The sequence below is a fragment of the Mobula hypostoma genome, chromosome 1 (genome assembly GCF_963921235.1).
Source record: "Mobula hypostoma chromosome 1, sMobHyp1.1, whole genome shotgun sequence".
Classification (NCBI taxonomy): Eukaryota; Metazoa; Chordata; class Chondrichthyes; order Myliobatiformes; family Myliobatidae; genus Mobula; species Mobula hypostoma.
Window position 1 is genome coordinate 172,815,179 of NC_086097.1, and position 13,423 is coordinate 172,828,601.

Consider the following 13,423-nt stretch of genomic DNA (forward strand, 5'->3'; position numbering starts at 1 on the left):
TATAGAAGTTTTTGAGTGTATTTGTTGACATACCAGATGGTTTCAAACTCCTAATAAAGTATAGCCGCCATCTTGCCTTCTTTATGACTACATCAATGTGTTGGGACCAGGTAAATGGTATTTACATGCTGGACTTAGGACTAGATCCTCTGAAAAGATTACACCAAGGAACTTAAAGTTGCTGACCCTCTCCACCTCTGATCACTTGATGAGGACTGGCTCAAGGACCTCTGGTTTCCTCCTCGGATAGTCAATTATCAGCTTTTTGGTTTTGTTGAAATTGAGTAAGAGGTTGTTGGTGTGGCACCACTCAGCTAGATTTTTAATCTCTCTTCTATTAGCTGATTCACCACCACCACCTTCAATTTGTCCCCGAACCGTGGTGTTGTCAGCAAATTTAAATATGGCATTGAAGCTATACTAAGCCTCACATTCATTAACTGTACAGCAGGGGGCTAAGCACACAGCCTTGTGGTGCTGCTGACTGTGGAGGAAATGTTGTCAATCCAAAATAACTGGAGTCTACAAATTGAGGATGCAGTTGCACAAGGACGTATTGAACCTAGGTTTTGGAGCTTATTGATTAGTTTTGAGGGGACGATAGCATTGAATGCAGAGCTCCAGTCAACAAAGAGCATCCTGATGTATGCACCTTCACTGTCCAAATCTTCCAGGGTTGAGTGAAGAGCCAATGAAATGGCATCAGCTATTGACCTGCTCAAGAGATGCTCTAACAGCTCTTTCCCCTTTCTTGATCTATTGACATCTTTTACAAGCCCACTGACCTTCACAGTTAGTGTAGCTATACCTCTTCCCACCCTGTTACCTGTAAAAATGATGTTGCCTTCTCTCAGTTCCTCTTCCTCCACTGCATCTGTTCTCAGGATGAGGTTTTCCAGCTGGTTTCACCTATCATCTTGCAGCCTGTAATCCTTCCCCTGCCCCCACCTCTTATTCTGGCTTCTAGTCCTGATGAAGAGTCTCAGCCCAAAATGTTGACTGTTTACTTCCTTCCATATATGCTACCTAACTTCTGAGTTCCTCCGGTATTTTGGGTGTTTCAACAGAATAGAACCCGACCTTGAGTCAGATACAGATAAATTGTTTCCTCTGGTAGACGGATGTTGATGGAAGCCAGAGCAACCAGAAGAAATCCACATGATTACAGGGAAAACATGCAGACTCCACATGGACAGCACCTACAGAGGTCATGGCAATAGAGATGTAAGGCAGCACCTCTCATAGTTGGGTCGATGCAGGACTATGAGCAGTTCTGTGCCTTATACAGCCAGATTTTAAGAGTTAAATTAACAGGAGATTTACAGTACATTAGATTCCACTCCCTGAAACTTGTGAGGATAAGTTTTCTTTTCCCATGGCTCTTGTTCATAAAACGTTTGTATCGGAATCTTGGTCTTGAATGTCAGTTATCGCTCAGTAGCTCCACAATAAGCCTCATGGGCCAGATGACCTTCTCTGTGCTGTAACGTTTCTGTGATTCCATTCTATGATGTAGTAAATTTCCTCTGTATCAGTGAATTTAGATTCAGTTCTCACCTCAGCCCCTACAGCATGACCTTAGGCTGACATACCCTGTGCGGTTCAGGGGAGAGCTGCAAGGTCAGAGCTGTTTGTTTCGGGTCAGCTTTTGAAATGAGGCCACACCTGCACTTATAGTAAAAATTCCAAAACATTATTTTGAAGAAAGATAGCACAGTTTATTTTCTCATGTTTGTGTTCCTCATTCGATCTTCAAATAGATATTCAACTCCACATCATTTTGTAGTATTTCTTCTTTTAAAACACAATTGGCTGTCTCAACTGATCGAGACAGCACAGGCTTCCACAGACACATCTACCACGACCTGATTGTCTCCATGGTATCTGTTTTGAGATGGGCAATAAAAGGTGACAGAAAATGTATGACCTTACTGAATGTCAGGGCAGGCTCGAGGTACTGAGTTGCTTACTGATCTCAATTCCAAGGTTAGTGCATTTTCACTGAGCATTTTCAGTGTCCAGTTATTGTCTCTCTCAAATGCCCCTAAAGAGGCAGTTAAGGCCATTGACGGGTCTGTAATCACACAGGAGCCAAACTAGGTAAGGATGATTGAAGTGAGTTGAATTGACTTTATTTCTTACATCCTTCACATACATGAGGATTAAAAATCTTTACATTACATCTGTCTAAATGTGCAATGTGCAGTTTATAGTAATTTATAATAAAGAGCATGTACAACAGGACAGTCAATATAGCATAGAAATACAGTCGTATCAGTGTGAATTAATCAGTCTGACGGCCTGGTGAAAGAAGCTGTCCCAGAGCCTGTTGGTCCTGGCTTTTATGCTGTGGTACCGTTTCCCGGATGGTAGCAGCTGGAACAGTTTGTAGTTGGGGTAACTCAGGTCCCCAATAATCCTTTGGGCCCTTTTTACACATGTGTATCTGCAAATGTCCTGAATAGTGGGAAGTTCACATCTACAGATGTGCTGGGCTGTCCACACCACTCTCTGCAGAGTCCTACGATTGAGGAAAGTACAGTTTCCATACCAGGCAGTGATACTGCCAGTCAGGATGCTCTCAGTTGTGCCCCTGTAGAGAGTCCTTAGGATTTGGGGACTCATACCAACTTCTTCAAGCATCTGAGGTGAAAGAGGCGCTGTTGTGCTTTTTTCACCATACAGCTGGTATGTACAGACCATGTGAGATCTTCGGCGATGTGTATGCTGAGGAATTTAAAGCTGTTCAGTCTCTCAGCTCCAGATTCATTGATGTCAATAGGGATCAATAGCCCGTTTCCATTCCTCCTATAGTCCACAAACAGCTCCTTTGTTTTTGCGACATTGAGGGAGAGGTTGTTTCTGGACACCGATGTGTCAGGGTGATGACTTCTTCTCTGTAGGCTGTCTCGTTATTATTTAAGATAAGGCCAATCAATGTAGTATCGTCAGCAAATTTTAATTAGCACAGTGGTCCCCAGCCACCAGGCCGCAAAGCATGTGCTACCGGACCGCGAGGAAACAATATGAGTCAGCTGGACCTTTCCTCAATCCCTGTCACGCACTGTATCACTTGAACATAGGGTTACCAACTGTCCTGAATTTGCCGGGACGTCCCGTATATTGGGCTAAGTTGGTTTGTCCCATACAGGACCACCCTTGTCCTGTATTTCCCCCGCTAAGGTAGAGCGTTCCTATGAAACGTTTCATGCCGAAATAGCGTGAAGCGAAGAAGCAGTTATCATTAATTTATATAGGAAAAATTTTTGAGCGTTCCCAGTCCCAAAAAATAACCTACCAAATGATACCAAATAACACATAAAACCAAAAATAAATAACACTAACATATAGTAAAAGCAGGAATGATATGATAAATACACAGCCTATATAAAGTAGAAATACAGTATAGTACAGTATAGTCGGGAAGATGAAGGCAAAACCGATTTGTGGGGAAAAAAATCGGCACGTACGCGCATGCGCACATCACATGCACACGTCATGCATGCGCACACAGGTGCCCACGCAAGGCTTCATGGTCATGGTAGTCTTTCCTGGGGTAAAGTGTCCCGGGGTTTGACTGCTACTTTTGTCCCTTATTTGGGAGTGAGAAAGTTGGCAAAGCTAACTGTAAAAGACATGTTGAGGTGAGTTTAACCCTACTTGAACACCCACCCCCGGTTGGCCAGTCCGCAAGAATATTGTCAATATTAAACCGGTCCGCGGTGCAAAAAAGGTTGGGGACCCCTGAATTAGCAGATTGGGACTGTAGGTGGCAACAGAGTCGTGGGTATACAGAGAGTAAAAGAGGGAGCTTAGGACATAGCCCTGAGGGACACCTGTGTTGAGGGTCAAAGGGGCATAGGTGAGGGAGCCTACTCTTGCCACCTGCTGGCAATCTGACAGAAAGTCCAGGATCCAGCTGCACAAGGCAAGGTGAAGGCTGATCTTGTCAAGCCTGGAGGGAATTATGACAACACTCTTCCAGGCTTTGTCATGGTCACAGCTACTGCTGTTGGTGCATTTTTGTATAATTTATTAAAAAGAGGTGGGATAAAGCTAACAACAGGTTTGGAGAGTGTTCTGTGCACTTTAATTATTTGGCGTATGGTTAATAAGCACCTGCCTACCTTTGCCAAGTCTTTGCAGGAGATTTCCACATTGTGGTCAGGTTGCTGGACCATGTGTTGACCTGACAAATTCCAATGCTGAAACTGCAGCTCAAACATAAAATTAGTATAAATTTCCACATTACAACAATGATCACACTTCAGAAATGCTCCATTGGCTGTGAACCACCAATAAAATGCAAATAAATTGGGAATTTAGAAACTAGCATCAGGAATTGTAACCAGAACACAACCTGAAACAGTTTCAAGTTTATTGTCATGGGCATATATATCCAAAATATAAATGCCATGTGAATTAGCTTTTTGCAGCAGCACAAAACTGTTACAAACATGACAACATATTATATATAAATAAATTAACATAAACTAAAAATGACTTACACAACAGAATAAACAAAATTAAGCACAACAACATCAGTGTAAGCTGAGAAATATAGTCCATCTCAGAATTAGGGTTTTTTCAGGTCGATTCAAGAACCAGATGGCAGTGGGAAGGAAGCTGTTTTTGTACCTTGAGATATGGGTCTTCAGGGTCCTGTACCACCTCCTAGCTGCTGGTAGCAATATGAAGAGGGCATTGCCTAGATGGTGGGGTCCTTCATGAAGGATGTTGCCTTTTCTGAGACAGTGCCTGCTGTGGATTTACTCAGTGGTATGGAGATCTGTACCTGTGATGGAACTGGCCGAGCCCACTCCTTTCTGCAGCCACTTGCGTTCCTCTGTGTTGGAGTTCCTATACCAGGCTGTCATACAGCCAGTCAGAATGCTTTCCACTGCATATCTGTAGATGTTTGTCAGAGTATTTGAAGACATACTGCATCTCCTTAAATGTTTTAGGAAGTTGGAGTACCTTCTTCACAGTTGCATCTCTGCGTCTTGCCAGGATTGGTCCTCCAAGATGATGACACTCAGAAACTTAAAACTGCTCACCATTTCCACCAGAGGCCCTTCAATAAGGACTCACAGCCATTCTCCTGACTTCCCCTTCCTAAAGTCATCCAGTTCTAGTGTTACTCACACGTGACTATATATCCATCATAGTTGTTGTTGGAGCAGAAGAATTTCCTAGCCCGTTCTATCTGATTTCCAGAGTCAAGGCAATATATCCGTGATCATAACAGAGCTTCACATTCAATTGGTTGATGCTCCTCAAACAAAATACTGTTAAATTTGCTAAACTGGTTTATTACTGTCTTATATGCCAAAGTACGATGACAAACTTTGTTTTGCATGCTATCCATCCATATCATTTTACTACAAGTTGAGTTGAGGTACTACAAGGAAAAAAAAATATCAGAATGTAGAATAAAGTGCTACAGTTACGGAGAAAGTGCAGGTAGTCAATGAGCAAGGCCATAATGAGGTCAGGGATCCACTTTATTGTACTAGGGGATCATTCAGTAGACTTGTAACAGTGGAATAGAAACTGTTCTTGAGCCTGGTGGTATATGCTTTTAAGCTTTTGTATATTTTGTCTGATGGAAAATGGGCAGAGCCTACCATCAGGAGCTTGTCGAGCTGTTGCTTCCTTTTTGCTCTGCAGATGCACTGTTGTGATCCACTAGACCACAACAATACATTTTATTGTAAAACAAAATCACATTCTCTTCACTTGTGTAACCCCAACATCACTAAACCTGCCTAATTATATTAATTGACCATCTTATTGTCCAGAGACTACTTAATTATATCATTTCCCTAGATGCCCCTCTTACAATTATTAACCTTAACTACCTTGTTAGGGGCATTTGGAAGGGGCAGTAAATGCTGACAGAGAACCATAAAGCACTCAGTGGGTAAGACGACTCTTGTGAGAGAAACAAGGGTAGGATTTCTGATCAAAGACTGACAACAAAGTTATGATGAGAGGTCTTGAGCTGAAACACTAGCCTTGTTTCTTTTCTCACAGATGCTGCCTGACAGCTGATTGTTTCCAGCACTTTCTGTTTTGGTTTCATGTTTCCAACATCTGCAGATTTTATATTTGCAAAATGCACTGACATTCAGTGAACGAATAAAGAGAAGCAGCATCTGACATTCAGATTTCCTACTTGTCTTTGTTCCCCCATCGTAATATATAGAAATCATGAGATTACAAGTCCATTCAGCATTTGGTATACCCGGGAGATGCATATCAAATTCGTGCTGATGCTGATGTTTGCCTATTATCGGACCCATGAAATATTCCTGCCCATATTCTGTTAAAGCACAATGGGGGCCTCTACTCCAGCCTACATCCCTGTCCAAGGACATGCTGTAAGTTTGTCTTCTAACACCAGCCAGTTTCTGGATAACAATCCAAAAATGATAAAGTTGTAACATCTGAGAGACTGCCTGCTGGGTTGCGGGAATCTCAGTGAGTCAGATCTTCTGCCACGGTGCCAGGACTCAGCTGGAGACCTTGGCGGAAGCCCCAGTTTCTCATTTAAACCGGGTATAAGCACAATATTTCCATCTTCATAAATGGGAAATATTATCAGCCTGGAGGAAACTGAAGCAGAACTTTGTAAGTAATATAAATTGGTGGCTCTGCTTCACGGCTGCCGAGACTTGGGTTTGATGCTGACTTCTCGCGCTGTCTATGTGAAGGAGTTCTCCCTGTGACCATGCATGTTAGCACTGGGTGCTACCGTTTGTTCCCACATCCCAAAGATGACCTGGCACTTTAATTGGCATGCTGTAAATTACCCCTAATGTAGGTGAGTGGCAAAAGAATCAAAGAGCAGGTGGTCACGGTAGAAATGACAGTTCCTGGCGAAGATGGGATTGAGGAGGTGTTTGAACATAAGAAAGTCAAATACCAGGAGCTGGTAGAGCCATCAGGACCATCCCAGAGGCTGCTGAGTGAGCCTCCAAATGGCTATGGATCAAGAGGTGTGACCCATGGACCAATGCTGCTGGGACAAGCCAGGGCCTGATCAACTCCGGCTGGGTTGTCTGGACAAGAGTGTATGATGTTGAAAGACCCGAAACACCCAATGACCCCAGGTTACATCACTGGTGATGTGTCCCAGCACGTCCCAGGATGTATCTCGGCATTGGTGAGCTGCCCCTCCAGTAATTCTGTCTAAACTTCCCTCTGCCTCAGGAAACCAGCCATCATAATTATGGACCCCTCCCACACTCCATTCCTCCCCCCACACTCCATTCCTCCCCCCCCCCAATCAGGCAAATGACACAAAGCTTCAGAACATGCACCACCAGGCTCAAGGCCTGCTTCTACCCTGCTGCTGTCAGTTAAAGGTGTTCTCCCAATCTGCCTGCATTGAGCTTTCTCTATTATGGTAACACTATATTCCACATTCTGTTTTTCATTTTTACTACCTCAGTGTAGCTGTTCTCTGGAATGATGAAGGATCTCAGCCTGAAACATCGACTATTTACTCTTTTCCATGGATGCTGCCTGGCCTGCTGAATTCTTCCGGCATTTTGCGTATGTTGCTTGGATTTCCAGCATCTGCAGATTTTCTTGTGTTCATGGAATGATCTGTCTGGATTGCACACAAACCAAACACTTTTCACTGCATCTCTGTGTATGTAACAATGATAAACTAATTACAATTACACTTCAAATAAAGGGAGGCTGGACAGGCTGGTGCTGTTTTCTCTGGAGGCTAACAATAACCTTTCAGAGGTTTATAAAATCATGAGGGGCAGAGTTATGGTGGATAGTCACGGTGTTTTTCCAAGGTTGGGCATAGGTGAAAAGGAAAAGATTCAGGGGATCTGAGAGGCACATTTTCACACAGAAGGTGGTGGATCTAAGGAACAAGTTGCCAGTGGAAGTGGTAGAGATGGGTACGGTTACAACACGTAAAAGGCAATTAGAGATTGAGCAGTAAGGTTTAGAGGGATATGGACCAAACCCAGGTAAGTAAGACTAACTCAGGTCGGTATGGATGAGTTAGACCAGGCTACATAAATCTCAGCATATAAATTAGTCAGGGTAACAGACAAGTTGGGGCAGAGCGATGGGTGGGATAGAAGGAATTTCACCGGAAGGATAAAATAAGATGACTAAGCTGTTTCTCTTTCCACTGATGTTCTATGACCCGCCAAGGGTTCCAGCATTTTAGACTTCTTTATTCAGAGTTTTCAGCATTTGCAATATTTTACTCTCTCGTGGTTGGAGTTGTTGTGTCAGGAACGCAGGGGACCAAGGAGAGGTGGATAAAATGATGAGAGGCTGAGAGACAAATTACAGGAAGATTATGTCTCTATTGGCAGAGAGAAAATTAAGTAGATGGAGATGGGTTCATATTAATTGGTGTAAAGATGAGAGGGGAGTTGAGGAAAACAATTCCAACCAATGAATGATGGAGATCTGGAGCTCACAGGTGACAGAGGCAAAAAAACACCCACTGCACTTAAACAGCACACGAATACGCATATGGCCCATTGCACCAGTTGTGTGGAGGAAAGAATGCTAACTGATTGCATCACCACCTGGTTATAGAGGCGTCAATGCACAGGATCAAAAGCGGATTGTAGACTCGGCCAGTGTCATCATAAGCACAACCCTCCCCACCATCGAGGAGATCTTCAAAAGGTGACACCTCAAGAAGGCGGTATCAATTACTAAGAGCCTGCACCACCCAGGGCATGCCCTCTTTTCATTACCACCGACAGGGTGGAATGGAGGTACAGGAGCCTAAAGACTCACACTAAATCTCAACCTTTTAGGAACAGCTTCTTCCACTCTGCCATCAGATTTCTGAATGGTCCGTGAACCCATGAAGGTTATTCCTCTTTTGCACGATTTACATATTTATTTGTAACTTGTAGTAATTTTTTGTCTTCCACTGTACTACTGCCACTAAATAGTAAATTTCAGAACATAGGTCAGTAATGAGAAAGCTGATTATCATTACTGACCTATGATGACCACACATTGAGAGCAGCAGTGAGAAATTGCTAATGGCTGATTTTGTCTGGCATGGGTGTAATGGGCTGAATGGCTTCCCTCTTCACCATTTGTAGTATCTTCATGTTTTGCTCCCACTTTAGTTGGAGTGTTGGCATAATCCAGCAACTGTAGGCTTCAGCTTCAGTGTGACAATAGGATCTGCCGCCTTCACCTCCCAGTGGAAGAATTCCAGGAGAGTAGTTAGGTAATATCTGAAAGGAGAACAACATTTTGGAAATATTGGGCCAGAGTGTTTCAGCCCTTAGGGTAATACTTTCAAACCATACCAGAATCAAAGATGAGACTGGGACTGGAGAGCTTCAGTCAGAAGGAGCCTGTTTTTTCCCCGCAGGAGCATAGAAAGCTGAGTGGTGAACTTATAAGGGTTTATAATGTCATGGGGAAGCATAGCAAGGGTGAATGGTCACTGTCTTTTTTGCCCAGGACAGGGGAGGGTCTAGAATGAGAGAGCATGAATTTAAGGTGAGAGGGGGAAATTGATAAGGGGACAGGAGGAGTAAGTCTCTCACACTGAGGGGGACGGATATGTGGAATGAAGTACCAGAGGATGTGGTAGAGGTGGGTACGATTACAATGTTTTTAAAAAGCATTTAGAAAGGTAAATAGGTATGAAATGTTTAGAGGGATATGGGCCAAAAGCAAGTAAATTGTTCTAGCTGAGGAAGGCAGCTTGTTCAGCATGGATGATTTGGGCCAAAGGGCTGGTTTCCGTGCTGTATAACTCTGTTACCCTGTGACTTGTTATAAGAGGGGGTTGCAGTGAAGTGCTGCCAATATAATTATTTTCTCACCAGTAATTATCAACTGGAGATTGAATCCTAATGTGATCTGTGGTAATTTGTCAAAAGGCAGGTTCATTTTCAAAAACAGACTTTACAGGAGATTGAATCTGTAGATCATACCCCCAGCCATTCGGTGCTGCAGTGATAGCTGTGGCTTAAATCATTGCAAAATCATCCAAAATCAATTCCTTTTTTAAGAGTTTGCATGGAGGGAAAGGCACAATTGCACCTTGGACAACAGATGTGAACACAGTTCATTAACAGGTTCATAATCTCAAATGTTTGCAGTTTGCCCACCAGTCACCATCTGGTAGTTTAATCACCATCCATAGATCCGGAAACATTGACTCTGTTGAAATGAAAGCATTGAATATGATCCAAAGGGAACTTTGTACACTTGCCATTGCTAGGGGCTCCAGTTCAAACAGCAGGTGCGGGAGATCTCGTCAAAGGACTTCCACACTTTAAGGGAATTTCTTTGTGGGGGAAAGAACGTCATGAACAAGGATTTATTTATTGCCTGCTCTTGATTTTGCTTGGTGGTGAGCTTCCTGCTGCCCATCTGGTGAATGTGCTCCCACACTACTGTTAGCTGAGAGTGTTCCTAGTCAGTTACTCACTAACCATAAAGGGACAGATCTGTGGCCCAAATTTTGTAAAAGAAAGTAAAATATTCCTGTCTGCTGTGATCACACCAAATGCACTATGTGCAACCTTTGTCTTGCGACCCGTGGACAAACATTAACTTGAAGTTAAGATATTGGGTGCCACAGTGGCAACGCTATTATTGTTTGGGGCATTGGGGTACAGAGTTCAATTCCGGCATCCTCTGTAAGAAAGTTTGTACACTCTTCCCATGTGAATGTGGGTTTTCTTCAGGTTCTCCAGTTTCCCCCCAAAGTCGAAAGACATATCAATTAGTAGGTTAATTGGTCATTGTAAATTGTCCCGTGATAAGGCTATATTTAAATAGGTGGGTTGCTGAGTGGTGTGGCTCAAAGTGGTCTGTTCTGTGCTGTATGTCTAAATAAATTTTAAAAATCATAGAGTAGTCCCACTCAGAAACATTACAAAGTCGATCTTTTTTTACCCAAGTTCAATCAAATTTAAAGAGGCTCTTTGTTTTGGTATTGGAATTTCTAAGTTTTTAATCATCATTTTAATTGATTTAACACTATTTGTGTTTTATTTAGAAAGATACTGGCAAACATTCAATATCAATGTCAGCCTTAACAGCTAGTGAGCCTGAAGTGGTGGGTCCTCTTCAACTGTTAAAGTTAGGACACAGGAACCCAAGAAAATAGGAGCTGGACTAGGGCACTTGACCCTTGAAGCCTGTCCCAGCATTCAATATGATGATGATAAATTGGTAAATTGGTTTATTATTGTCAATAGACAATAGGTGCAGGAATAGGCCATTCAGCCCTTCAAGCCAGCACCACCATTCACTGTGATCATGGCTGATCATCCACAATCAGTACCCTTTTCCTGCCTTCTCCCCATATCCCTTCACTCCGCTATCTTTAAGAGCTCTATCTAACTCTTTTTTGAAAGAATCCAGAGAATTGGCCTCCACTCCCTTCTGAGGCAGAGCATTCCATAGAACCACAACCCTCTGTGTGAAGAAGTTTTTCCTCAACTCCTTTCTAAATTGTCTACCCCTTATTTTTAAACTATGGCCTCTGGTTCTGGACTCCCCCAACATCGCAAACATGTTTCCTGCCTCTAGCGTGTCCAATCCCTTAATAATCTTATATGTTTCAATCAGATCCCCTCTCATCCTTCTAATTTCCAGTGTATACAACCCCAGTCGCTCCAATCTTTCAACATATGACAGTCCCGCCATCCCAGGAATTAACCTCGTGAACCTATGCTGCACTCCCTCAATAGCTAGAATGTCCTTCCTCAAATTTGGAGATCAAAACTGTACACAATATTCCAGGTGTCGTCTCACCAGGGCCCTGTACAACTGCAGAAGGACCTCTTTGCTCCTATACTCAATTCCCCTTGTTATGAAGGCCAGCATGCCATTAGCTTTCTTCACTGCCTGCTGTACCTGCATGCTTACTGTCAGTGACTGATGAACAAGGACACCTAGATCTCGTTGTACTTCCCCTTTTCGAACTTGACACCATTCAGGTAGTAATCTGCCTTCCTGTTCTTGCCACCAAAGTGGATAACCTCACATTTATCCACATTAAACTGTATCTGCCATGCATCTGCCCACTCACCCAACCTGTCCAAGTCACCCTGCATTCTCATAACATCCTCCTCACATTTCACACTGCCACCCAGCTTTGTGTCATCTGCAAATTTGCTAATATTACTTTTAATCCCTTCATCTAAATCATTAATGTATATTGTAAATAGCTGCGGTCCCAGCACTGAGCCTTGCGGTACCCCACTAGTCACTGCCTGCCATTCTGAAAAGGACCCATTAATCCCTACTCTTTGTTTGCTGTCTGCCAACGAACTTTCTATCCATGTCAGTACCCTATCCCCAATACCATTTGCTCTAATTTTGCACACTAACCTCCTATGTGGGATCTTATCAAAGGTTTTCTGAAAGTCCAGATACACTACATTCTCTGGCTTTCCCATGTCCATTTTCATAGATACATTCTCAAAAAATTCCAGAAGGTTAGTCAAGCATGATTTCCCCTTCGTAAATCCATGTTGACTCGGACCTATCCTGCCACTGCTATCCAAATATGCCGCTATTACATCTTTTATAGTTGATTCCAGCATCTTCCCCACCACTGATGTCAGACTAACTGGTCTATAATTGCCTGTTTTCTCTCTCCCTCCTTTCTTAAAAAGTGGGATAATATTAGCTACCCTCCAATCCGCAGGAACTGATCCTGAATCTATAGAACATTGGAAAATGATTACCAATGCGTCCACTATTTCTAGAGCCACCTTCTTAAGTACCCTGGGATGTAGACCATCAGGCCCTGGGGATTTATCAACCTTCAGTCCCATCAGCTTACCCAACACCATTTTGTGCCTGATGCAAATTTCCTTCTGTTACCCTAGGTCCTCTGGCCACTATTACATCTGGGAGATTGTTTGTGTCTTCCCTAGTGAAGACAGATCCAAAGTACCTGTTCAGCTCGTCTGCCATTTCCTTGTTCCCCATAATAATTTCAGCCGTTTCTGTCTTCAAGGGCCCAACTTTGGTCTTAACTAATTTTTTCCTCTTCACATACCTAAAGAAGCTCTTACTATCCTCCTTTATATTTTTGGCTGGCTTACCTTCGTACCTCATCTCTCCCCCCCCGCCCCCCCATATAGCCTTTTTAGTTATCTTCTGCTGCTCCTTAAAAGTCTCCCAATCCTCTGGCTTCCCACTCATCCTTGCTATGTTCTACTTCCTCTCTTTTATTTTTATACTGTCCTTGACTTCCCCTGTCATCTACGGTCGCCCCTTACTCCCCTTAGAACCTTTCTTCCTCTTTGGAATGAACTGATCCTGCAACTTCTGTATTATTCCCAGAAATACCTGCCATTGTTGTTCCACTGTCATCCCTGCTAGGGTATCTTTCCAGTCAACTTTTGCCAGCTCCTCCCTCGTGTGTCCATAGTCC

The 13,423-nt window shown here is 43.2% G+C and overlaps 1 long non-coding RNA gene across 4 annotated transcripts in view; it reads left to right on the plus strand.

Moving 5' to 3' along the window:
* Positions 1 to 13,423, plus strand: part of LOC134342611 (uncharacterized) — a 94,965-nt gene that overhangs the window by 64,439 nt on the left and 17,103 nt on the right. The window contains exon 1 of one of the 4 annotated variants that reach the window (XR_010017056.1): positions 11,177 to 11,205. The exons of the other annotated variants lie outside the window; for them this stretch is intronic. This is a non-coding gene — a long non-coding RNA (uncharacterized LOC134342611). Of the gene's footprint in view, positions 1 to 11,176; positions 11,206 to 13,423 lie in introns of those variants that run through there. 4 annotated transcript variants of the gene reach the window in all.